The sequence below is a fragment of the Bufo bufo genome, chromosome 8 (assembly GCF_905171765.1).
Source record: "Bufo bufo chromosome 8, aBufBuf1.1, whole genome shotgun sequence".
NCBI lineage: Eukaryota > Metazoa > Chordata > Amphibia > Anura > Bufonidae > Bufo > Bufo bufo.
The window spans coordinates 175,357,447-175,370,386 of NC_053396.1; positions in this window are offsets into that span (position 1 = coordinate 175,357,447).

Consider the following 12,940-nt stretch of genomic DNA (forward strand, 5'->3'; position numbering starts at 1 on the left):
GTATAAAACTGAGTCTGCTTGTATAGAACCTACCATTAGCCATCTGGCTCCAGGAGAAGTATATGGTGGGTTCAGCATGCATGTTGGTACTTGCATCCCTGGATCCGATGAAAGCTGTAATGGCACCGGACGGGGTTACAAGCAAAGTGTACTTGGCTTGCATGCTGACCTGCATTCCCTGGATTTTATGTGGCTGTCATGGCCCATGAACAGGTAGGAACAAGAGTTAGGGACCACTCATGAGACAACCTTGACGCGGTGAGTGGCTTACTATGCTTTGGCCAAAATATAAACCAATGTCTCATCCAGCATGGAGGGCAGAGTGCTGGATGTAGTGTGCGATCACATTTGCATTTTCCGTTTGGATTCAATTATGATGTCACAATGTATGTTCAGCATATGGTAGTATACGGGAAGGCATTATAATGTCACAATATATTGTCAGCAGATAATAGTATTAAGGATTCCATTATTATGTCACAATGTATGGCTAGCAGATGGTATTATCCCGGATTCCATTATGATGTCACAATGCATGGTCAGCTGATGATAGTATCCCGGATTCCATTATGACGTCACAATGTATGGTCAGCAGATGATAGTATCCCAGATTCCATTATGATGTCACAATGTATGGTCAGCAGATAGAAGTATCGCGGATTCCATTATGACGTCAAAATGTATGGTCAGCAGAAGGTAGTATCCCGGTTTCCATTATGATGTCACAATGTATGGTCAGCTTATAGTAGTATCCAGGATTCCAATACAATGTCACAATGTATGGTCAGCAGATGAGAGTATCCCGGATTCCAGTATGATGTCAAAATGTATGGTCAGCAGATAATAGTATCCAGGATACCATTATGATGTCACAATGTATGGTCAGCAGATACTAGTATCCCGATTCCATTATAATGTCACAATGTATGAAAAGCAGATGGTAGTATCCCGAATTCCATTATGATGTTACAATGTGTGGTCAGCAGATGATAGTATCCCAGATTCTATTATGATGTCACAATGTATGGTCTGCAGATGGCCGTATCCCAGATTCCATTATGATTTCACAATGTATGGTCAGCAGATGGTAGTATATGGGAATGCATTATAATGTCACAATGTATTGTCAGCAGATAATAGCATTTTGGATTCCATTATTATGTCACTATGTATGGTCAGCAAATAATAGTATCCAGGATTCCATTATGACGTCACAGTGTATGGTCAGCAGATGATAGTATCCCGGAATCAATTATGACGTCACAATGTATGGTTAGCAGATGATAGTATCTCAGATTCCATTATGACGTCACAATGTATGGTCAGCAGATGATAGTATTCCAGATTCTATTATGACGTCACAATGTATGGTCAGTAGATAGTAGTATCCCGGATTCCATTATGATGTCACAATGTATGGTCAGCAGATGGTAGTATCCCGAATTCCATTATAACGTCACAATGTATGGTCAGCAGATGGTAGTATCCCGGTTTCCATTATGATGTCACAATGTATGGTCTGCAGATAATAGTATCCAGGATTCCATTATGATGTCACAATGTATAATCAGCAGATGGTAGTATCCCGAATTCCATTATGATGTCACAATGTATGGTCGGCAGATGGTAATATCCCGAATTCCATTATGACTTCACAATGTATGGTCAGCAGATGATAGTATCCCAGATTTCATTATGATGTCACAATGTATGGTCAGCAGATGATAGTATCCCAGATTCCATTATGACGTCACAATGTATGGTCAGCAGAATGAATTATCCCGGTTTCCATTATGATGTCACAATGTATGGTCAGCTAATAGAAGTATCCCGGAATCCATTATGATGTCACAATGTATGATCAGCAGATGATAGTATCCCGGATTCCATTATGATGTCACAATGTATGGTCAGCAGATCATAGTATCCCGGATTCCATTAAGATGTCACAATGTATGGTCAGCAGATAATAGTATCCAGGATTCAATTATGATGTCACAATGTATGGTCAGCAGATAATAGTATCTAGGATTCTATTATTATGTCACAATGTATGGTCAGCAGATGGTAGTATCCCAGATTCCATTATGACGTCACAATTCATGGTCAGCAGATAATAATATCCAGGATTCCATTATTATGTCACAATGTATGGTCAGCTGATGATAGTATCCCAGATTTCATTATGACGTCACAATGTATGGTCAGCAGATGATAGTATCCCAGATTCCATTATGATGTCACAATGTATGGTCAGCTGATGATAGTATCCCAGATTCCATTAGGACGTCACAATGTATGGTCAGCAGATGATAGTATCCCAGATTCCATTATGACGTCACAATGTATGGTCAGTAGATAGTAGTATCCCGGATTCCATTATGACGTCACAATGTATGGACAGCAGATGATAGTATCCCGGAATCCATTATGACGTCACAATGTATGGTCAGCAGATGATACTATCCCGAATTCCATTATGATGTCACAATGTATGGTCAGCAGATGGTAGTATCCTGGTTTCCATTATGAAGTCACAATATACAGGGAGTGCAGAATTATTAGGCAAGTTGTATTTTTGAGGATTAATTTTATTATTGAACAACAACCATGTTCTCAATGAACCCAAAAAACTCATTAATATCAAAGCTGAATATTTTTGGAAGTAGTTTTTAGTTTGTTTTTAGTTTTAGCTATTTTAGGGGGATATCTGTGTGTGCAGGTGACTATTACTGTGCATAATTATTAGGCAACTTAACAAAAAACAAATATATACCCATTTCAATTATTTATTTTTACCAGTGAAACCAATATAACATCTCAACATTCACAAATATACATTTCTGACATTCAAAAACAAAACAAAAACAAATCAGTGACCAATATAGCCACCTTTCTTTGCAAGGACACTCAAAAGCCTGCCATCCATGGATTCTGTCAGTGTTTTGATCTGGTCACCATCAACATTGCGTGCAGCAGCAACCACAGCCTCCCAGACACTGTTCAGAGAGGTGTACTGTTTTCCCTCCTTGTAAATCTCACATTTGATGATGGACCACAGGTTCTCAATGGGGTTCAGATCAGGTGAACAAGGAGGCCATGTCATTTGATTTTCTTCTTTTATACCCTTTCTTGCCAGCCACGCTGTGAAGTACTTGGACGCGTGTGATGGAGCATTGTCCTGCATGAAAATCATGTTTTTCTTGAAGGATGCAGACTTCTTCCTGTACCACTGCTTGAAGAAGGTGTCTTCCAGAAACTGGCAGTAGGACTGGGAGTTGAGCTTGACTCCATCCTCAATACGAAAAGGCCCCACAAGCTCATCTTTGATGATACCAGCCCAAACCAGTACTCCACCTCCACCTTGCTGGCGTCTGAGTCGGACTGGAGCTCTCTGCCCTTTACCAATCCAGCCACGGGCCCATCCATCTGGCCCATCAAGACTCACTCTCATTTCATCAGTCCATAAAACCTTAGAAAAATCAGTCTTGAGATATTTCTTGGCCCAGTCTTGACGTTTCAGTTTGTGTGTCTTGTTCAGTGGTGGTCGTCTTTCAGCCTTTCTTACCTTGGCCATGTCTCTGAGTATTGCACACCTTGTGCTTTTGGGCACTCCAGTGATGTTGCAGCTCTGAAATATGGCCAAACTGGTGGCAAGTGGCATCTTGGCAGCTGCACGCTTGACTTTTCTCAGTTCATGGGCAGTTATTTTGCGCCTTGGTTTTTCCACACGCTTCTTGCGACCCTGTTGACTATTTTGAATGAAACGCTTGATTGTTCGATGATCACGCTTCAGAAGCTTTGCCATTTTAAGAGTGCTGCATCCCTCTGCAAGATATCTCACTATTTTTGACTTTTCTGAGCCTGTCAAGTCCTTCTTTTGACCCATTTTGCCAAAGGAAAGGAAGTTGCCTAATAATTATGCACACCTAATATAGGGTGTTGATGTCATTAGACCACACCCCTTCTCATTACAGAGATGCACATCACCTAATATGCTTAATTGGTAGTAGGCTTTCGAGCCTATACAGCTTGGAGTAAGACAACATGCATAAAGAGGATGATGTGGTCAAAATACTCATTTGCCTAATAATTCTGCACGCAGTGTATGGTCAGCAGATAAGAATATCCCGGATTCCAGTATGACGTCGCAAAGTATGGTTAGCAGATGATAGAATACCGGATTCCATTATGATGTCACAATGTATGGTCAGCAGATGGTAGTATCCCGGATTCCATTATAACGTCACAATGTATGTTCAGCAGATGATAGTATCCTGATTTTCCATTATGATTTCACAATGTATGGTCAGCAGAAGGTAGTATCCCGTATTCCATTATGATGTCACAATGTATGATCAGCAGATGGTAGTATCCCGGATTACATTATGATGTCACAATGTATGGACAGCAGATGATAGTATCCCGGATTCCATTATGATGTCACAATGTATGGTCAGCTGATGATAGTATCCCAGATTCCATTATGACATCACAATTTATTGTCAGCAGATGATAGTATCCTGGAATCCATTATGATGTCACAATGTATGGTCAGTAGATAGCAGTATCCCGGATTCCATTATGACGTCATAATGTATGGTCAGCAGATGATATTTTCCCGGATTCCATTATGACATCACAATGTATGGTCAGCAGATGGTAGTATCCCGGATTCCATTATTACGTCACAATGTATGGTCAGCAGATGGTAGTATCCCGGTTTCCATTATGATGTCACAATGTATGGTCTGCAGATAATAGTATCCAGGATTCCATTATGATGTCACAATGTATGGTCTGCAGATAATAGTATCCAGGATTCCATTATGACATCACAATGTATGGTTAGCAGATGATAGTATCCCGAATTCCATTATGATGTCACAATGTATGGTCAGCAGATGGTAATATCCCGAAATCCATTATGACTTCACAATGTATGGTCAGCACATAATAGTATCCAGTATTCTATTATGATGTCACAATGTATGGTCAGCAGATGGTAGTATTCCGGATTCCATTATGATGTCACAATGTATGGTCAGCTGATGATAGTATCCCGGATTCCATTATGACGTCACAATGTATGGTCAGCAGATGATAGTATCCCAGATTTCATTATGATGTCACAATGTATGGTCAGCAGATGATAGTATTCCGGATTCCATTATGACGTCACAATGTATGGTCAGCAGATGATAGTATCCCGAATTCCATTATGATATCACAATGTATGGTCAGCAGAAGGAAGTATCCCGGTTTCCATTATGATGTCACAATGTATGATCAGCAGATGATAGTATCCCGGATTCCATTATGATGTCACAATGTATGGTCAGCAGATGATAGTATCCCGGATTCCATTATGATGTCACAATGTATGATCAGCAGATAATAGTATCCCGGATTCCAATATGATGTCCAAATGTATGGTCAGCAGAAGGAAGTATCCCGCTTTCCATTATGATGTCACAATGTATGGTCAGCAGATGATAGTATCCCGGATTCCATTATGATGTCACAATGTATGGTCAGCAGATGATAGTATCCCGGATTCCATTATGATGTCACAATGTATGGTCAGCAGATGATAGTATCCCGGATTCCATTATGATGTCACAATGTATGATCAGCAGATGATAGTATCCCAGATTTCATTATGATGTCACAATGTATGGTCAGCAGATGATAGTATCCCAGGATCCATTATGACATCACAATCTATGGTCAGCAGATGGTAGTATCCCGGTTTCCATTAAGATGTCGCAATGTATTGTCAGCAGATAATAGTATCCAGGATTCCATTATAATGTCACAATGTATGGTCAGCAGATGGTAGAATCCCGGTTTCCATTATGATGTCACAATGTATGGTCAGCAGATAATAGTATCCAGGATTCCATTATGATGTCACAATGTATGTTCAGCAGATGATAGTATCCCGAATTCCATTATGATGTCACAATGTATGGTCAGCAGATGGTAATATCCCAAAATCCATTATGACTTCACAATGTATGGTCAGCACATAATAGTATCCAGTATTCTATTATGATGTCACAATGTATGGTCAGCAGATGATAGTAACCCAGATTTCATTATGATGTCACAATGTATGGTCAGCAGATGATAGTATTCCGGATTCCATTATGACTTCACAATGTATGGTCAGCAGATGATAGTATCCCGAATTCCATTATGATGTCACAATGTATGGTCAGCAGATAATAGTATCCAGGATTCCATTATAATGTCACAATGTATGATCAGCAGATAAGAGTATCCCGGATTCCAGTATCGCGTCACAAAGTATTGTTAGCAGATGATTGTATACCGGATTCTATTATGATGTTACAATGTATGGTCAGCAGATGGTAGTATCCCGAATTCCATTATAACGTCACAATGTATGTTCAGCAGATGATAGTATCCCGTATTCCATTATGAAGTCACAATATATGGTCAGCAGATAAGAGTATCCCGGATTCCAGTATGACGTCGCAAAGTATGGTTAGCAGATGATAGAATACCGGATTCCATTATGATGTCACAATGTATGGTCAGCAGATGGTAGTATCCCAGATTCCATTATGACGTCACAACGTATGGTCAGCAGATGATAGTATCCTGATTTTCCATTATGATTTCACAATGTATGGTCAGCAGAAGGTAGTATCCCGTATTCCATTATGATGTCACAATGTATGGTCAGCAGATGGTAGTATCCCGTATTCCATTATGATGTCACAATGTATGGTCAGCAGATGGTAGTATCCCGTATTCCATTATGAAGTCACAATATATGGTCAGCAGATAAGAGTATCCCGGATTCCAGTATGACGTCGCAAAGTATGGTTAGCAGATGATAGAATACCGGATTCCATTATGATGTCACAATGTATGGTCAGCAGATGGTAGTATCCCAGATTCCATTATGACGTCACAACGTATGGTCAGCAGATGATAGTATCCAGGATTCCATTATAATGTCACAATGTATGATCAGCAGATAAGAGTATCCCGTATTCCATTATGATGTCACAATGAATAATCAGCAGATGGTAGTATCCCGTATTCGATTATGACATCACAATGTATCGTCAGCAGATGATAGTATCCCGGATTCCATTATGACGTCACAATGTATGGTCAGCAGATGGTAGTATCCCGGATTCCATTATGATGTCACAATGTATGGTCAGCTGATGATAGTATCCCAGATTCCATTATGATGTCACAATGTATGGTCAGTAGATAGCAGTATCCCGGATTCCATTATGACGTCATAATGTATGGTCAGCAGATGATATTTTCCCGGATTCCATTATGACATCACAATGTATGGTCAGCAGATGATAGTATCCCGGTTTCCATTATGATGTCACAATGTATTGTCAGCAGATAATAGTATCCAGGATTCCATTATAATGTCACAATGTATGGTCAGCAGATAAAAGTATCCCGGATTCCATTATGATGTCACAAAGTATGGTTAGCAGATGATAGTATACCGTATTCCATTATGACGTCACAATGTATGGTCAGCAGATGATAGTATCCCAGATTCCATTATGATGTCACAATGTATGGTCAGCAGAAGGAAGTATCCCGGTTTCCATTATGATGTCACAATGTATGATCAGCAGATGATAGTATCCCGGATTCCATTATGATGTCACAATGTATGGTCAGCAGATGATAGTATCCCGGATTCCATTATGATGTCACAATGTATGATCAGCAGATAATAGTATCCCGGATTCCAATATGATGTCCAAATGTATGGTCAGCAGAAGGAAGTATCCCGCTTTCCATTATGATGTCACAATGTATGGTCAGCAGATGATAGTATCCCGGATTCCATTATGACGTCACAATGTATGGTCAGCAGATGATAGTATCCCGAATTCCATTATGATGTCACAATGTATGGTCAGCTGATGATAGTATCCCAGGATCCATTATGACATCACAATGTATGGTCAGCAGATGGTAGTATCCCTGATTCCAGTATGACGTCACAAAGTATGGTTAGCAGATGATAGTATACCGGATTCCATTATGATGTCACAATGTATTGTCAGCAGACGGTAGTATCCCGGTTTCCATTATGATGTCACAATGTATAATCAGCAGATGGTAGCATCCAGAATTCCATTATGACACCACAATGTATGTTCAGCAGATGATAGTATCCCGAATTCCATTATGATGTCACAATGTATGGTCAGCAGATGGTAATATCCCAAAATCCATTATTACTTCACAATGTATGGTCAGCACATAATAGTATCCAGTATTCTATTATGATGTCACAATGTATGGTCAGCAGATGGTAGTATCCCGGATTCCATTATGATGTCACAATGTATGGTCAGCAGATGATAGTAACCCAGATTTCATTATGATGTCACAATGTATGGTCAGCAGATGATAGTATTCCGGATTCCATTATGACTTCACAATGTATGGTCAGCAGATGATAGTATCCCGAATTCCATTATGATGTCACAATGCATGGTCAGCAGATAATAGTATCCAGGATTCCATTATAATGTCACAATGTATGATCAGCAGATAAGAGTATCCCGGATTCCAGTATCACGTCACAAAAGTATTGTTAGCAGATGATAGAATACCGGATTCCATTATGATATCACAATGTATTGTCAGCAGATAGTAGTATCCCGGATTCCATTATAACGTCACAATGTATGTTCAGCAGATGATAGTATCCTGATTTTCCATTATGATTTCACAATGTATGGTCAGCAGATGGTAGTATCCCGTATTCCATTATGATGTCACAATGTATGGTCAGCAGATGGTAGTATCCCGTATTCCATTATGATGTCACAATGTATGGTCAGCAGGTATAGGCGCGGCAGACGCCGCATTTGTGTGAGGGGAGGTGCCAGCAGGACTTCAAAAGGTGGGAGCAGCGAGCTCCCGGGTGACGCGGTCTTCAGCTACAGCTGACGTCACTTCCGGGATTCTCCTGCTCCTACTCTTGCTCCGGCGTCGGCGTGGAACGCGATCCCCCGATACTTCCTCCGGTGGGTAAGTATAGGGCGTGCAGCCGAAGCGAGGGACTGTACATCGGTACACACGGAGGGTAAGTGGGGTGGGGGGGGCGGCACGGCGCAGACACCAGCAGACACGTTTTCACACTTACCAGCGGCAGCCGGATCACTGGCACGCACGCCCGGTCCTTGCGGCGCATCTACCCGCCTCCTCACATGTGTTCTTCCAACAGGTTGTCGCTAGTGGCAGTTCGGCATCCCTCTCAAAGCAGCGCTTACTGTTGGTGTGTTAAAGGTATTGTCTGGGGATGATAGGGCTGTGGCACTGCAAATATGGGAGTTCTTCATCAAGTACATTTTCCCTTACAGGGCGCCAGTTCAGTGATAATCGAAGGAAAAAAAAAAAAAAAAGAGGGTTTATTTGCCTATGGGAGATGGGGGGGAGAGGAAATGTTGGCGACAGTGACATTTTCCTGCTGCATGATAGTTGGGTAAAGGACAATTTCATAAGGGCAGTACGGCCCGGGCATTCTGCACCAATCAGCTGCGCCCCCTCATCGCTGGGGCGCTAGTCTCGTATCACCATGTATCGTCAGGCTCACGTGTCTGTTCTCTCTGAGTACCCGAATACGCCTTACGCACGCGCGCAGATCCGTCACGCCTTCGGATCCGAAGGTCAAGCCCTGTCGCGTCTTCAGGCACCAGTAGTCCTTTACGCACTCAGGACACGATTTAAGTCCTGTCACGTCTGCAGGCAAGCATCAGTTCCACACGGTCTTGGACACTATTTAAGTCCTGTCACGTCTACAGGCAGACTCGGTCCTTCACGTCCAAGGACTCCGCAAAGTCCTGTCACGACTACAGGCGTACAAAATAAAGGGGAGGAAAAGAAAAAAAAAAAAAAAAAAAGAAACGTACCTTCCGTTCATGCATCAATTTCATGTCACGTCGCATCCATTTCAGTCATACCAGGGTCACTCCAGTCACGATGTTCCAGGGCAAAGGGCACGCATTGCATTCCATCTCACCACCTAGTCTGGGCGCACGTTGTTAGAATTCCACAGGTGATTAGTTCCCGGGTGCACTAGTGCATGCAGGAGGACACATTCGGGCAACAGGGCCTTCATGTTTTCACAATATCTTAGATGGAACCAGCACAGGACCAGAGGAGCCAAGGCACGGTAGATTCCCAGAGAAGTCTCGACCTGATGTCTGACAGGGAGCAATCCCAGTCCCTCAGATCCTGGACCATTCCCAAACTATCAGCCGAACTCCTGCGTAGAGGCATCCCCTTTCCCGCATCAGCCAGGAAGGCAGAACTGTTTCGTCTCCTCCAGGCGGATTCGGGCCCCAGCCAAGACGTGGTTACAATGAATACCATACAAACTTCTATCAGTCAGCTGCACGCTGTCATCAATAACATGGCCTCATCCATGTCCAGCTTTCAGGCCAGACTTGAAGTCGTTGAAAGCAGGGCTTCCAATCCCCCTGACGACAGCCAGGGTCCGGTGGTTCCATCGACTTCCGCCGGCTTGGGAGTCCACACCCCACCAGTTTTCCCCAGCATATCCCCATCTCACTTTATTCCTGCCACTCTGAGGAAGGACATTCTCGAGGGTAAGGCCATTAACTTAGCCTCTTTACTAATAGCCACCCACGAAGTCCCTGACAACAAAACGATCGCTTGCGGCGAAGTGTCAGTAATACTGAAATCTAGAGACAACCGATTGAACAGGAAGTTCAGTGTCATCGAATTTGTTCTAGCGTTCAGCTTATACAGAGACGTCATATGTACAGTGTCCCCAACACGCAGAGAGGAGTTAGATCTCTACCTCTATAAGGTGGCGGAACTGGGTCACAAGTACAGGGGCACTGCCTTCTATGAATATCATCGCTCGTTCTCCACCAAAGCGGCCGCGTTACTTACCCAGTTCCAGCATACTGTAGATTGGGCAGTCGTGGACACTGAGCTGTTCTGTCGGCACTTCGCCGGGCAGAAGTCACCGGCATGCGTCAATTGCGGGTCTTATTCCCATTCAGAAGAATGGTGCACTAATGCCAGCACGCGACTTGACGTTCCCATCCCTAAAAAACGCCCCGGAGGCATTTCCGTCCAAAACAGGCACGGGGGTGGACAAGTTAGGTCGGCCCATCAGATACTTGGGGAAGTCACAGATATGTAACAATTTCAATGCTGCAGCTGCTTCTACAATCAGTGCCGCCTTTTGCATCTGTGCGCGAATTGCTACAGGGCACATCCCCGCATTGCTTGCCCACAGAAAGGGCACAACCCCGCATGACTAAGCGGGGTAAACATTGATATGCTTGCGTGTCACCTGGCGGGTCATCCTGACCTAGCATGGGTCAGTTTTGTAATTAATGGTTTGTTCATCAGGGTTTCATACAGGACAGGTCGCCATTTCCCCAGGCTTCGTTCGAACGTAGGAGACCTCCAATCTGCCTTAAACAACCCCAAGGTGGTGTCACAGCTGATCCAGGCCGAACTAGCCAAGGGATACCTCATTGGTCCATTCACCAAACCCCCATTTGGAAACCTTCAGGATCAACCCCATTGGGTAGTCACCGGGAAGTTTAATAATAAACAAAGATTGATTTATGACTTGTCAGCGCCCCATTCTTTATCCACACCTAGTCTTAACTCGCTTATCCCAGCAGAAGAGTTTACTATGAAAATATTCCTCCATAGACGAAGCCATCCAGGTCATTCTGTCCTTAGGTGAACAAGCATGGCTATCCAAAGCTGACATCACGGATGCCTTTAAACTCCTTCTCATATCACCGCAGTTATGGCAATGGCACAGAGTCAAATGGGAGGCTGTTATTATTTCGCCAACAAATTAACATTCGGGTCTAGATCCAGTCCATGGCTTTTGATCAATTCGCCAGGGGCCTACACTGGATCTTGCAGCACAAATTCCACGCATTCCACGTCATACATTACTTAGACGATTTCCTGCTGATTGAACCCCCTTCACGAAACACCGGTAGACTCAATACTCTGATACAAGTTTTTAGGGAACTCCACGTACCAGTGGCTGATAACAAAACAGATGGGCCCAGCACCAGGATCACCTTTTTAGGAATCCAGCTAGACACCGCATCTGGTCAGGCCAGTCTACCAGCAGACAAGCTGTTCTAGATATAAGTGCGGCGGTGCGCAACTTGTTTTCAAGGGGGGGTCACGTCCAGGGTCAATCTGCAAAGCGTTCTGGGGATGCTCAATTTCGCCATGAGGATCATTCCCAGGGTTAGATCGTTCATCGCAGACTCCTGTCGCTTGTTGCCCGAGGCAGCGGATCAAAATTCATCATTTATCTCGACCACCAGGCCAAGGCAGATCTGGTCATGTGGATCAGTTTTTTGACACACTGGAAACGAGGTCTCTTTGTTCATACCCAAGGTCTCCAACAACTCTCCTGTCGTGCACACAGACGCTTCATCTTCGGTTGGGTTTGCGGCTATTTATTGGGGAGCACTGGATAGCTAGCGCTGGCCGGCAGAGTATCCTGCATCCCGGGGTTTCATGGTCATCACCTCTATTCGAGATTTACCCCATAGTCGCAGCAGCGCAGGCCTGGGGTAGTCATTGGTCCAATAGACGGTACTGATCATATCCGATAACATGGTAGTGGTCGATCTAGTTAACAAAGGGAGATCGGCATCCGCACAGGTCATGGCCTTCCTAAGGCGCTTCGTGTGGTTGGCATTACAACATCATTTCAACTATGAAGTCGCGCACATTACTGGGAAGGCTAATCTGGCCGCCGATGCGCTGTCGAGACTTAACATGCAATCTTTCTTCCAGGTTTCTCCAGATGCAGACCCATGCCCGACTCCAACCCCAGCTTACAACCTCCTCCACATGGATTGAGGCAGCACTTGGAAGTGGCTAG